Consider the following 14,923-nt stretch of genomic DNA (forward strand, 5'->3'; position numbering starts at 1 on the left):
TTCTAGAAAGATATCATTAGGTTATCTCTTATTTGAAGAATAGGTTTTTCTTTCTAAACGTTTTCTAAATAAAGGTTATATGAGAAAAACAAGGAACCAACTTCATTAAGAAAGAAAGCTAATACTAAATACAAACCAGAAATGGAAAGCTAGTAACTAATTTTCAGTAATAGGCATATAAAGCTATGTATCATAAATTGACAAATTCAAATGGAAGGAAATTACACAAAATCTAAAATTTATAGGAATATAAGTTTTAAAAGACTCTCGCAAAAAAATCTTGCCGTAAGGAAGTAAAGCCCCATTACAAAACAAAAGGAAACCCTCATTGGGTATAGAAATTTGACTATATGACCAAAATGAATAAAATGTCAGAGCCTCTGTTTTGCTATTCAATAAATAGAAATATCAGAAGTAAAAACCCTAGTTGTCTACATATTTTTGCTATAGGTCTAGATAAAATAGAGTTGTTACTTATAACAAGATTAAAACTCGGTATTCAAACCTGTACAGAACATAATAGTGCAAAAGCGGAAAACGTAGAAATTTTGAGCTATGGCCAGACTCTACATGCAAGGCCATGATGCACCTTTACCACCACATAATCTAAGGAATAGCCAAACCTTCACCACATTATAAGCAGGTATATTTCCAGAATAAGGAAGAGCTCGACAATTCCAAAAGCATATACAAATAGAGCTATCATAATCAATGTTTCAAATATAGAGATTTAACAGTAGCTAGAACCATACAATTTTTCTATAAGTCTCTATGACCATGCCTGCATGAAATGGCAGTCTAAGAAAAGTATTCAAAACTACAATATATGGCTGAAGCCATTTAAATTTACACAGTTAAGAGAAAACTAAAAAAGCAATAAGGCCAAGCTTCCATAAGCCGAGTATGGCCGAAGCCGTTTAAACTGATACAATTAAAAGAGACTAACATAAGGAATGATACTCCATTAGCCAAGAAAACCTTCGTAAAAATGATACCAGAATTCTAAAAAAATCTGGTCCTTTGGCTGTAGAACCTTGCCAAGGAAAAGAGTAGTAGGAGTTAAATAGTAGGTGCGTATCGGTTCTTCCTCTTGAGACATGAAACCGGTAAGAGGTTTTTCACCTTCGCACAATCCAAAAACATATGTGCTTGAAGAACTCCTACAAAGACAAAACAAATAACCAGTGTTTAGATGTCAACCTCCATAAAGAACTGTGTAAATGATAACAATAAAATGTAAGGCAACTAATAAAGCTTACCATGGAGCAGCAGCATGAGGAATCCCTAATGTGGTGGATTGAACTCCAGGATTCAGAAGAGTCTATGGCAGGTGACAGACAAGTTTCAAATACAGTCGGATGCCAAGGGATGAAGCAAATGAACAAGTAAACCTCTACATCGAGTGAAGCCACCAGATGAACTAGGGCCCAAGTCACCAGACTGGAGCAGAGCCGAAGCCCAGTGCAGTTCTGGAGTAACACAATGCTGAACAGGAACGAAACCACTAGGAAATGAAGGTCAAAACCCTCGTACCCTGTGTAATCCATTGAGTTAACAAGAGTCATTGATGAGGTAGGTAGATCCCAAGGAAAGTGCAGCCGGTGAATAACTCGTAGCAGATCGGACTGCCACTTGGCCAGGATAGCTAGGTCTATTAAATGACACAAATAGTTGGCAAGTTTTCGAGGACTGAAGCTGATAAACAATAAACGCCAATTTTAGTTTAGTACTATTTTCAATAAATATAAAACAATTGCCACCATAAGTTGATTGATCGTGTGTGTAAATGATCCCGCCAGGGATTATGAACTATTGCATATTAATAATCTAAGGTTTTGACTGTCAGTGTATTGCAAAGCGTTAACAATGATTTATATTTAGTTTTTATATTGATAATCTTAGTCCTTTGTAATATCAAGAATTACTATGGTAATATGGTAGTAATAATTTTTTTTATTATTATTATGACTTTAATATGGATGTGTTACATATGGTATGAGAGCACTTAGGTTTCCAAAACTAAGACCTCTGAAATAAGGAATAAAAATTTCGATGTCATGCACATACGCAGCAACAAAAGTCAGTATGAGGCGAATTGGAAATCCACCACACGGTTCCGTATTTGGAACGCGACCAGCACCATTTCAAGAAGGAAATTCTGAGGTCTGGGTGCAGCTGGGGGATGAGCCGCAAAATCCCAATACAGACATCTGGGCGATTGTGCAAGAATTGAAAGGTGAAATGGTCCGACTTCGGGAAGACAATGAAATATTGATGTAGGAACAAGAAAAGTTTCTAAAAGTCCTATCGGATAGACAGAACCATCGGCCACTAGTTCCCAGTGCAGAGAACGACCATACAACTAGGGAATAAGAGTTTCGAAATGAGAATGTGGAAACAGAAGGAGGTGAAGAAGACCAGGAAGAAGAATAAGGTAATGTGTCTGATCCCAAGACTCAGAAAAAGTAGAAAATTGAACTCCAAGGGGAGTTTCAGAAAATCAATCCTCCTCTCTTCGATGGTGAGCAAGAAAAGATAGTGGAGGAATGCTTAATTAATATAAATAAGTGTTTTTAGTTGTACGAGTATGATTACAATTCGAAGGCCCATCTGGCCATTTTCCAGCTTCAAGGGAAAGCCAAATTGTGGTGGGAAGAAGTAAAAACAGTTCGTGGGGTCAATGAGAAAAACATATTTTGGGAGATATTTCAGAAATTCTTTAAGGAAAAATATTTAACCGAAAGGTTTTATGATGAGAAATCAAAAGAATTCCATGATCTCCACCTGGGCCAAATGACCATGGATGAGTTTATAACAAAAGTTACATCATTATTGCAATATGTTCCTCTTATTCATGAAGAAGAGGCCAAATTACAATGGTTTATCAGTAGTCTTCCACTGTTCATGAAGGAAACGCTAGAATTCAATAGCCCAAAACTATGGACGAAGTCATTCGGAAAGCAAAAATTTGTTATCAGCAAAATAAACCAAAGGGTGATATGAGCAAAAAGTGGGCTGATAAAAAGGGAAATAAATTTATTCCCAGCCACAAGGGGAATAAGGGAACCAACAACAAAGGATTATATAAAAGTCAAACTAATCGAAATGTTAATAAACCGAGATTTAAAGTACTAGCTGAAACCAGGACACATGAACAGGCTGGCAGAAATGAAGTAGAATTTATTAACAGACCACCTTTACAGTGTTGGCGATGCAGAGGCCTACATTATGTCAAAAATTTCCCCCACCGCAAGGGAGCAAATCAGATCTCACAAATTCAAGAGGCATCTACAGTGGGAGAAGTGGAAAGGAGCATCCCTAAAATTAACATAGCTCTTGAATATCACGAGTTAGAGTTTCAGCTAACCATGGTTGAAGTTGAAGGTACTATTTTTTACCAGACCTGTTCTATTTTAATAGATCTTGGGGCCACTTTAAGTCACATTAGTCCCAGGGTAGTGGAACGATCTAAGTTACAAGCTATTAAATTTAAAAATACATGGTTAGTATATATAGCCACAGGAGCAAAAAGAAGAGTTTTGTCTAAAGTAAGCAACTGTCCTTTAAAAATAGCTAGTCAACCTATTTTAGCTAATTTGAATGTTTTACCCTTGGGGTCATATGAAATTGTTATAGGCATGGATTGGTTGGAGAAACATTGGTCCCTCATAAATTGTAAGACAAAAGTTGTTAGCTTCCGAGATGAGGTAGGGGAGAGGCAGGAAATTCAAGGTGTGCAGAAACCTTCGTAATTAAGGCCTATAATAGCCTCCTAATTAACCAAATGCATTAGAAAAGGTTGTCAAGTTTATGCCATACAAGTAGGGTATGCTGACTCAAAAGATAAATCTGTATCACTAGAGAATATACTTGTGATACAAGATTTTCGATATGTATTTCCTAAAGAAATACGAGGCCTACCCCTAAAAAGAGACATAGACTTTACCATTGAGCTAATTCCAGGAGCTGCCCCAGATTCTCGATCCCCTTACCGAATGAGCATACCAGAACAAATAGAATTAAAATTGCAACTCCAAGAGTTTCTTGATAAGATGTATATTCGCCCCAGTGTGTCCCCTTGGGGAGCTCCATTATCATTTGTTAAAAAGAAAGCGGAACCCTACGGATGTGCATGGATTATCGCCAGCTAAAGAAGCTGACCATTAAAAAAAATACCCCCTTCCCTGTATAGACGAGTTATTTGACCGAGTTAAACGTGCAACCATCTTCTCAAAGATCGATATTCATTCTGGGTATCATCAAATATGGATAAAGAAGGAAGATATTGAAAAAATTGCATTTAGGACGCGTTATGGACATTATGATTTCATGGTTTTACCTTTAGGGCTAACTAATACCCCAGCTACCTTCATGTGTCTCATGAACATCATATTCCAATAGTTCTTAGATAAATTTGTATTAATCTTCATTGGTGACATACATATCTACTCTCGGAACATGGAGGAACATAAGGAGCATCTCTCTATTGTTCTGCAAATCCTAAGAGAACATCAACTATACGCCGCATACAATAAATGTGAATTCTTTAAGGAGAAAATCCAATACTTGTGACATGTCATCACCAAGGATGGAATTGTGGTAGATCCAAAAAGGATAAGAACCATTATGGAATGGTCAGTGCCAAAGGATGTAGCTAATATAAGATCATTTATGGGCCTAGCTGGTTACTATCGCATATTTGTGGAGGGTTTCTCTAGACTGGAATATCCTATTACTCTTCACAAAAGAAAGGAAAGTCTTTCAGATGGACCCCTGACTGTCAAAGGAGCTTTGATAAACTCAAACACCTTCTTACCACAACACCTATTCTGAGCATTTTTTATCCCAACAAAGAATATCTAGTTTGTACGGATGCTAGTAAGGAAGGCGTGGGCAGCGTATTAATGCAAGAAAGTAGAGTGGTGGCCTATGAATTTAGAAAACTTAAAGAATATGAAAAAAATTATTTAGCATATGATTTGGAGCTGACAACAGTCATACATGCTTTAAAAATGTGGCGGCATTACCTGTTAGGTAAAAAATTTCGGTTGATGACTAACCACCATAGTTTGATTAATTATTTCGAACAACTAACTTTAAATTCCAGGCAAGCTCGTTGGGCAGATTTCCTAAGTGAATTCAGTTTTGAAATGAAACATTTAAAAGGAAAAGAAAATCAGGTGGTAGATGCTTTAAGCCGGAATGTAAACTATTTATATGAAATTTCTTTTAGTGAACCACAAACTACCTTTTTTGGGCAGATTCAAGAATTAGCCTTGCAGGATTCAACAAATAAACATTTATAGCAACAAGTAAAAATTCCTAACATCAATGAACAACAATTGGGTTATGAGATAAATGCAGAAAATTTGTTGATTTATAGGAAGAGGATATATGTGCCTAACCAGAAACATCTTAAAAATTTAATTTTAGATGAATACCATAAGGTTCCTTATGCAGGCCATCGCAGATAATAGAAAATGATTTTTGCCCTGCGGATGGAATTTTTCTGGCCCGGTATGAAGAAGGAGGTGGCAGAGTACTTAGCCAAATGTTTGGAGTGCCAACAAGTGAAAGATGAGCACCAACATCCAATAGGGTTACTTCACCCTCTGCCCATCCCAGAATGGAAATTGGAAAAAAATATCGATTGACTTAATCATCGGGCTTCCTAAATCAAGAAAGAAAAACGACTCCATCATGGTGGTGGTGGACAAATTGAGAAAATCTTCTGATTTTATACCTGTCCAATTAACTTACAGAGCCATCAAAACTACTAATATTTTTATGCAAAACATTTTTAAACTACGTGGAATTCCCAAGATGATCATTTCCAACCGAGATGTCAAGTTTACATTAGCCTTCTGGAAAGCCCTCTTTGAGGGATTAGGCAAACAACTGCAGTTCAATATACCATATCATCCGAAAATGGATGGGCAAACTGAGTGAGTGAATCAAGCTATTGAAGACATGCTGCGTGTTTATGTAATGTAGTAGCCCACTAAATGGGAAGATTATCTAAACCTGGTGGAGTTTGCCTATAACAACAGGTATCATATGTCCTTACAAATGAGTCCCTTTGAGGTATTATACCAGCGCAAGTGCATGACAACCGTGAGTTGGAGTGGACAGAAGGATAAGCTATTGCTAGGACCGGATATGTTAGAAGAGATGGAGGAAATGGTGAAAAGTGTAAGAATCAATTTAAAGGTTTCTCAGGACCGGCAAAAGAACTTTGTTGATCAGAAGAGGAGCTTCCAGGAATTCTAGGTAAGGGATCATGTCTACATTCGAGTGTGAGCCAAGAAAAGCACCTTGCAATGGACTGGGTGTGCTAAATTAGCACCCTGATTTTGTGGACCCTTTGAAATCATGGCTTGAATCGAACCAGTGGCTTACCAACTTCCGTTACCCAGTCACATTTATGTACACAATGCCTTTCATGCTTCTCTACTTAAGAAATATGTTTATGATGCTAATCATGTAATCAAATGGAAAGGCATTCAGGTAACAAATATATATATATATATATCTATATATATATATATATATATATATATATATATAGATATATATATATATATATATATATATATATATATATATATATATATATATATATATATATATATATATACAGTTTCTCTTTAAGAATGTATTAAATAAACAGGTTAAAGACTTAATGCATTTTGTTTCTATGTTCAGGTCAAACCGCAAGGCGATTTCTTGGTCGAACCTCTGGTTATTCTAGATCAGAGAGAAGTAATGTTGCAGAAATGAGTTAGAACCCAGGTTAAAGTGCAGTGGCAGTACTATTGGCTGGAAGAGGCCACCTGGGAAGATGAGCAGGTTATGAAAGAAAACTTTCCGGGTTTATTTGCAGAAGAAGAATATCGGGTCGATGTTCCATTTTGGGGGGTGAAGATGTAATATACCCTGTTAATGTAAATATTTTTCTTTACTGCAACCAAACAAACTATTACTTTTCTTGAAAATTATAAACTGTTCTTAAATTAAGTTATGAAAAGGAATTTTGCAGTTATTAGTAAATATTATTCTTTTGATTAATTAGTTAAAAGAGACATTTACCTATTCCAAAACTAAATCTTGGAGGGTATTTAAGAGGGAAAAGGATCAAGAGGATAGGGGTATCTGAGATCAACAAGAAGTTAACAAAAAAGGAAAGACTGTGCTGAGAGGTCAGACAATTTTGTGAGAGCTATGTCTGGTTAAGACCATATAGTTGGATATACACATAGTCTCTAAGGAGAGAAAGAATTTCCCTGGGAGCAGGGATAGCATGGGGGAGATTCTCTGGCATAGTGAATCTCATGGTAGGGAGGAAAATAAAGTGCAGGTCTGTGTGTAGACCAAATTTGGAAGCAACATATTCAGATAAGTTAAAATCTATTTGGAAACAACATAAACAGATAAGTAATAATTTCTGGGTAAAGCTTAGAATCATGTAGATAAGAAGCTTTTCCTGAGTTACTGAATGATTTATTTACTTAGTCGGTTTAATTCTAGAAAGATATCAGTAGGTTATCTTCTATTTGAAGAATAGGTTTTTCTTTTTTAAAGTTTCCTAAATAAAAGTTATATGAGCAAAACAAGGAACCACCTTCATTAATTCAAATGAAAAATTGCAGTATTCATTAAGAGAGAAAGCGAATACCAAATACAAACCAGGAATGGAAAGCTAGTAACTGAAAAGTTCAGTAGTAGGCATACAGAGCTATGTATCATAAATTGACAAATTCAACTGGAAGGAAATTACACAAAACCTACAATCTATAGGAATATAAGTTTTAAAAGACTCTGGCAAAAACATCTTGCCGTAAGGAAGTAAAGCCCCATTATAAAATAGAAGGAAACCCTCATAGGGTATAGAAATTTGACTGTATGACCAAAATCAATAAAATGTCAGAGCCCTCTATTTTGCTATTAAATATATAGAAATATCAGAAGTAAAAACCCTAGTTGTCTACATATTTTCGCTATAAGTCTAGACGGAAAAGAGTTGTTACTTCTAACAAGATTAAAACTCGGTATTCAAACCTGTACAGAACATAATAGTGCAAAAGCAAAAAAACTGAGAAATTCTGAGCTACGACCAGACTCTACATAGAAGGTCGTGATGCGCCTTTACCACCACATAATCTAAGGAATATCCAAACCTTCACCACATTATAAACAGAGACATTTCCAGAATAAGGAAGAGCTCAACAATTCTAGATATATGACTTATTACAATAAACCAAACCCTTATCGAAATCCTGTAGAAGCATATATAAATAGAGCTATCATAATCAATGTTTCAAACAGAGAGATTTAACAGTAGCTAGAACCATACAATTTTTCTATAAGTCCCTATGACCCTACCCACACGAAATGGCGGTCTGAGAAAAGTATCCAAAATTACAATATGTGGCTGAAGCCATTTAAATTTACATAGTTAAGAGAAAACTAAAAAAACAATAGGGCCAAGCTTCCATAAGTCAAGTATGGCCGAAGCCGTTTAAACTGATACAATTAAAAGAAACTAACAGAAGGAACAATTCTCCATAAGCCAAGAAAACCTTCATAAAAATGATACCAGAATTCTAAAAAAATCCTGGCCCTTTGGCCACAGAACCTTGCCAAGGAAAAGAGCAGTATGAGTTAAATACCTGGTGCGTATGGGTTCTTCCTCTTGAGACATGAAACCAGTAAGAGGTTTTCCGCCTTGGCACCATCGGAAAACTTTGGTAACTGAAGAACTCCCGCAAAGACAAAACAAATAACCAGTTTTTAGATGTCAACCTCCATAAAGAACTGTGTAAATGCTAACAATAAAATGTAAGGCAACTGATAAAGCTTACCATGGAGCAGTAGCATGAGGAATCCCTGACACGACAGATTGAACTCCAGTATTCAGAAGAGTCTATGGCGGGTGACAGACAAGTTCCGAATACAGCTAGATACTGAGGGACAGAGTGAATGAACAAGCAAGCCTCTACATCGGGTGAAGCCACCAGATGAACCAGGGCCCAATTCACGAGACCAAAGAAGAGCTAATGCCCATTACAGTTTTGAGTAACACAGTGCTGAACAAGAATGAAACAACCGAGAAATGAAGGTCAAAACCCTCATATCCTGTGTAATCCACCGAGTTAACAAGAGCCATTGATGACGTAGATAGATCCCAAGGAAAGTGCAGCTGGTGAATAACTCGTTGCAAATAGGACTGCCACCTCGTCAGGACAGCTAGGTCTATTAAATGACAAAAATAGTTGGCAAATTTTCGAGGGCTAAAGTCAATAAACAATAAAAGCCAATTCCAATTTAGTACTATTTTCAATAAATATAAAATGATTGACACCATAAGTTGATTGATCGTGCATCTAAATGATCCTGCCAGGGATTATGAACTATTGCATATTAATAATCTAAGGTGTTGACTATAAGTGTATTGCAAAGCATTAATAGTAATTTATATTTAGTTTTTATAATGATAATCTTAGTCCTTTGTAATATCAAGAATTATCGAAGTTATAACTATGGTAATATGGTAGTAATATTTTTTATTTTATTTTATTATTAAGACTTTAATATGGATGGGTTACATTGAGGATATCAAAAGGTAATTTGTACAAAGTCTGTATAATTTGAATTCACCGTCTCACTCCCTCTGTGATGGTTTTGAGTTTGTCTAGCATTCAATAGGTATCATAGAGGTCATCTAGTAATAGTTTCGAAGGACTATCGAGAGTATTTTTTCTTTTAAAAACATAATCATAATCCAGTGATCATTATAGACAGATAAATATATCAATAATTTACGGGGTTGTTTTTAGTGTGACTTTTTGGAATTTCCGATTGTGGTGAAATCTTGATTAGTGTTATTTAAACTAGTTTTTTGAATGTATATATGGATTCACCACCCTGAAAAACTCCTAGATCATTTCTATTGTGCACGGGTTACCCATCAAACTTATCATTTCATTGAATTTTTGCACGATTTTCGAGAAATTACACTAGAAAAATCCACTGGAAAAGCTTCTAAAAAATAGCACTAAAGACAACTAGATAATTTACTATGCAAAATAATTATTTTGTAATTTTATTAATATTTAATTTTTTATATTATTAATAAAATAGAATTATTACTAAATATTATTATGATTTTTAAATGTATAAAGAGGAAATTATGAAATTTGGATTTGCAAATGAATAGATTAAATTCCTCACACTTTTATCAAAATAATTATATATTTTGAATATATTTAATTATTTTTTAAAAATATTATTCTAGAAAATAATAAACAAATCAAAATATTATTACATTAAAAGTAAAATAATATTTAAAAATGATAATTAGATAGAAGAGGAATGACCTGTTGTAGAGTTTTGTGAACCCAACGTTTTGGACTACCAAGTGAGTCCATCATCACGGGAGAATGCGTCAATCGATATGCTAAGATCTTAATGATGTATCCCAGAACTATAATTAGGGTATATACATAAGTTACTAAACAAGAGAAATAAGAAAATAGATTGGCTCTTATCTTTTTATTTATTTTATTAATTAATTAAGTTATTTATTTATTATTATTATTACTATTACTACTATTATTATTATTATTATTATTATTATTATTATTAATTTATTTATTTATTTATTTAAGGGGATAACTTAATTGATTAATTTTATTATTTATAGAATTAATTATAATGTTTATTAATTTTATTTTAAATAATTGGTTCAATTGATTCATTAATTTGTTTAAATAATAAATTAATTTGTTTGATTAATAAAATTAACTAATTTAATTATTTATTATTTATTAATATGTTTATTCATTTATTACATTATTAATTTATGAATCTGATTAATTAATTCATTAATTAATAAGTTTAAAGGGGTCAATTAATTACTTATTTTTCTATTTCTTGAATTAATTATCAGGTTTATTACTTTTATGAAAAATTAATTTATTAATCTTTTTATTTATTGATTAATTCATTACTATGTTTTACTAATTAACTAATTTGCTTGATAGTTAATTAAACAAATAGATTAGTTAACTAAATTTATTATTTATTATTTTTAATAAGTTTATTAATTTAATTTTATGTATTTATTTCTTTGTTTAATTATTAATTTATTTGCTTAATTTGTTTTATTTGCTTAATTAATTTAATTAATAATTTTTTTTTTTTTTTTTTTTTTAAGATTTAGTAGTTATTTATCTATAATTTCTAAAGTTAATTAATTAATTAATTAATTTATGTTTTTTTTTTTTTAAGTTTTGAGTAATTACACCTATATGCATTTTATATTTAAATTAAAATAAAAAAAATGAAAAAAAGAAAATTTATATTATATTATTTAATGATTTTTAAAATAAATATATTAAATAATAAATAATTTTGTTTAATTTAAAAAATAGTTTATTAAATTAAAAAGAATGTTTTTTTAATCAGTAATAATAAATAAATATATATATATATATATATATATATATATATAATTTATTTGCTCTATTAGATTTTAGTTTTTTTAATTAAATAAAATCCTTTTTACGTGAATGAAAATTAATCGTCATAATATTATTAACTATACTTCTACAATAAAAAGAGAAGAATCACTGAAGAATAACCCATTTACTATATCTCGAAATTAAGAATATGAGTAATGCATCACCATCTGCCATGAAAATGGCAAGTACCGATCACTACATTGTAATAAACTGTATCTCTTTCCAATGTATGCGTTGTAGAATATTGAAGTCCAATTTGGCTAACTCCAAAACTTTTTGGTTCAAATTCGACCTTTGGAAAAAAGTGGCTAAGTGATTTACTATGGTATAACCATTCTTGAAATTGGAAAATAAAAACAATGATATTTAGTCCATATATTTCAATAAAGCTCTTAGCCTCCCATTTGGGCACACTGCAATGCCATGGAAACTTCAATGCATATTTCACCTAAACAACAGTAATTTATACAGAAAAACTAAGTCTGTTACATATATTTAAGATATCAGTTTTGCCTCTTCGAGCTCCAAAGAATCGAGGTGGTGTTGCCCTTTCGAAACTCAATAGTGATGGCGGTGGCGCCTCTTAAACACTAGACATGTCATGGTGGTGAGGCACTGCATGAGGTGTTCGGTGAGGTGGTGTTTAGTGATTAATGTGTCAGGCAAGCGTAATTATTTCCAACATTCCCCCTTAGTTACAACCGACAACTTAACCTTGACTCAACATAACGCAGTGCAGGAGGTGTTCGGCGAGGCAGTGTTTGGTGATTAATGTGTCAGGCGGGCATAATTATTTCCAACATTCCCCCTTAATTATGACCGACAGCTTAACCTTGACTCAACATAAATTAAACATCCCTACTGGTCTAAGTCTCACCTAGGCTTACAATGATTCAAAATTTTGATATCAGCTCTTGTGTTGGATTTCTTTTTTCCTTTTCTTCCAATTCCTGTATCGTTTGAACTACTTCATCTTTGCCTTTTTGTTGTAGATTCCAAATTTTAATTTCTTCATTTGTTGTTGTAGTTGTTCCAAAACATGCAAAATTATTTCAGGCTATCCATGAACCTCGTTTACCTCTTCAAAAATCTGTCTGTATGTGCACTACTGCCACATGTCATCTTCTATAGTTTGTTCTTCATCATTGATCTTCTAATTATCATTTTGTTGTAACATAAGTTCATAATAGAATTTAATCTCTTTAGGGCTCCAATACATGAAAATTTCGTTGACATTTTCATTTTCTACATCGTCCATGGTGTCTTCAAAATTCATTGTTGCTATTTCTATGTCGACATCATCAACACATGGTGTTTCAAGCCATGCTTCAAGAGACTTTAATTCTTCTTCAAACTTTTTCGTTTCATCTCTGTTGTTATTAACATCTGTACACACAAAATCAATGTTAAGTTTATATGAAAAAACATTTTGAGAACCATATTGGTTCTGTTCATTCTGGAGTTAGAGCTTTTTCCTCTTCTTCCTTCTTTAAATATGTGGATGCCTCGTAACCTTGAGTCTCCACCTTTGCTTCTGCAAATAGGCTTTCTTCCACTTGGTTTCCAGACACAAGTGTGTTTCCCGCAACAAATAACATTATATCAATAACATATTTATGTTGCATCATCTAGAACCACTCATCACGATTTAATTGTTCTTCATCAAATTTAACATCAACAATTTCAATTGTTGGATCCAATCAACCTAATGCTTCTCCATTGGCAGCGTCTGTTGATAACACACCATCAACATTGTGATCCACATTCAAATGAGATTCACAAAATCCTTCATCACTCTATAGATTCGCCGCTACAGATCCATCTTCATTCTCATCTTCAAGCACTACTACAACACGCTGAACAACACTACTGTTTTCGACTTGATTACTCCCCCTTGCACCAAATTATGCTTCAAGGATCTTCCATGCTTCATTGCAAGTTGTAGCTTCTGCTACCTTGCACAAAAAATTCTCATCCAATCCTTGTTTTGTAAAATTTAATGCTAAATCATCACATGCTTGATCATATGGGTTATTAGTCCAATGATCAATTAATTATTTAGCTCGAAGAAAAGTAAGCATTCTAATAACACACAAATCAAAATATTTACCAGTAAACATAAGTGGTGGTAACAGATCAAAGCTACACCAATCACCTTCAATTTCTTCTTTGTTTTCTGCTAAACTTTTTAACCTCTTTGGTTTTCCCATTGATTAATGAGAACACTACAAGTTTCACGCTCTTTATCACACTGTTACTTCCAATCTCAAAGCTTCTCTGCGTTTGTTTTCTTTCTCCAGCTACATTTAGCTTCACAACAAAGCATCTCGAATTCGACATATACATGCCATTAAATTAAAATATATAGATGTCACATAAATCAACATTCAAAACTATGTTAGGTAAACTGTCCACGTTCTGTCAGTTCGGCATATTCTTGATCTCAATATATGGTGGTAGATAATATGCTTGAACGATGTTTCACGATATGTCCATAGCTCTACAGGCTTACGGTGGTGGCTACAACAACTGGTCGCTAGGGTTGTAGCCTCTTCCTCTCATTATCGCAGCAAACAAACTTACATCACAGTGCCACGGTGGCTTTGCATATTGCTACTGCAAACTTCTCGGATACGTACGATCTTTGAAACCTGGAGTTCTTTGAAAGATCGATGATGGTTGTTCAATCCTCTGTGAACAACGAAAAAATTATTTGGATTTTTCGTCTACTAACTCCTTGAATCTTCACGATGCCAACTCCAAAAAACACAGTTTGCGGCTTCAAAGTCTATAGTCGATATAAATAGTCTCGCATAGCAGTAGAAAAAAAATTCAACACTATTTAGCACATTTGGAATAAAAGGTATGAAACCTTGCCTCTGTCCACTTACAGAGAGGTAAACGGACCCGACATCAAACCATTTTACAGCAGGTCAGTTCAATCCACTTGATAGAAACTCATCAAAAAATAAATCACGAATTTTACGCTCTTGTTAAAACTAAGTATGGTGTTCGAAATTATAATTTCCGAAATCAACTCTGAGAAATTAGTTGCCGCACATGACATTTACAAAGACAAGTCAACTTCAATAAAGCCAATAAAACTAATTTCTTTATTAAAAAAACCACACTGGAGCTCTTTGAATCATCTAAAATTAACATACATGAATGGGAAATCGTGTTACTCTCCAAACACAGTCTTCTGTTCCTTTATACGCAATGGTTATCAGGATGGCAGTTCTGTCCATAGGGCACCTAGACGAGAACAGACTATACATGATCCAGTTCACAACCTTTTCTCTCTCCGACTTTGTCCAACCATAGGGGATGCTGACAGTGCGATCAACCTATGCAACTCCTCATGCACTGAATGCATACAAATTTTCTCAATTACGCAACTC

This window comes from Pinus tabuliformis, chromosome 2_2 (assembly GCF_031772625.1).
Source record: "Pinus tabuliformis cultivar Carrire ecotype Pingquan chromosome 2_2, CPIR1, whole genome shotgun sequence".
Classification (NCBI taxonomy): Eukaryota; Viridiplantae; Streptophyta; class Pinopsida; order Pinales; family Pinaceae; genus Pinus; species Pinus tabuliformis.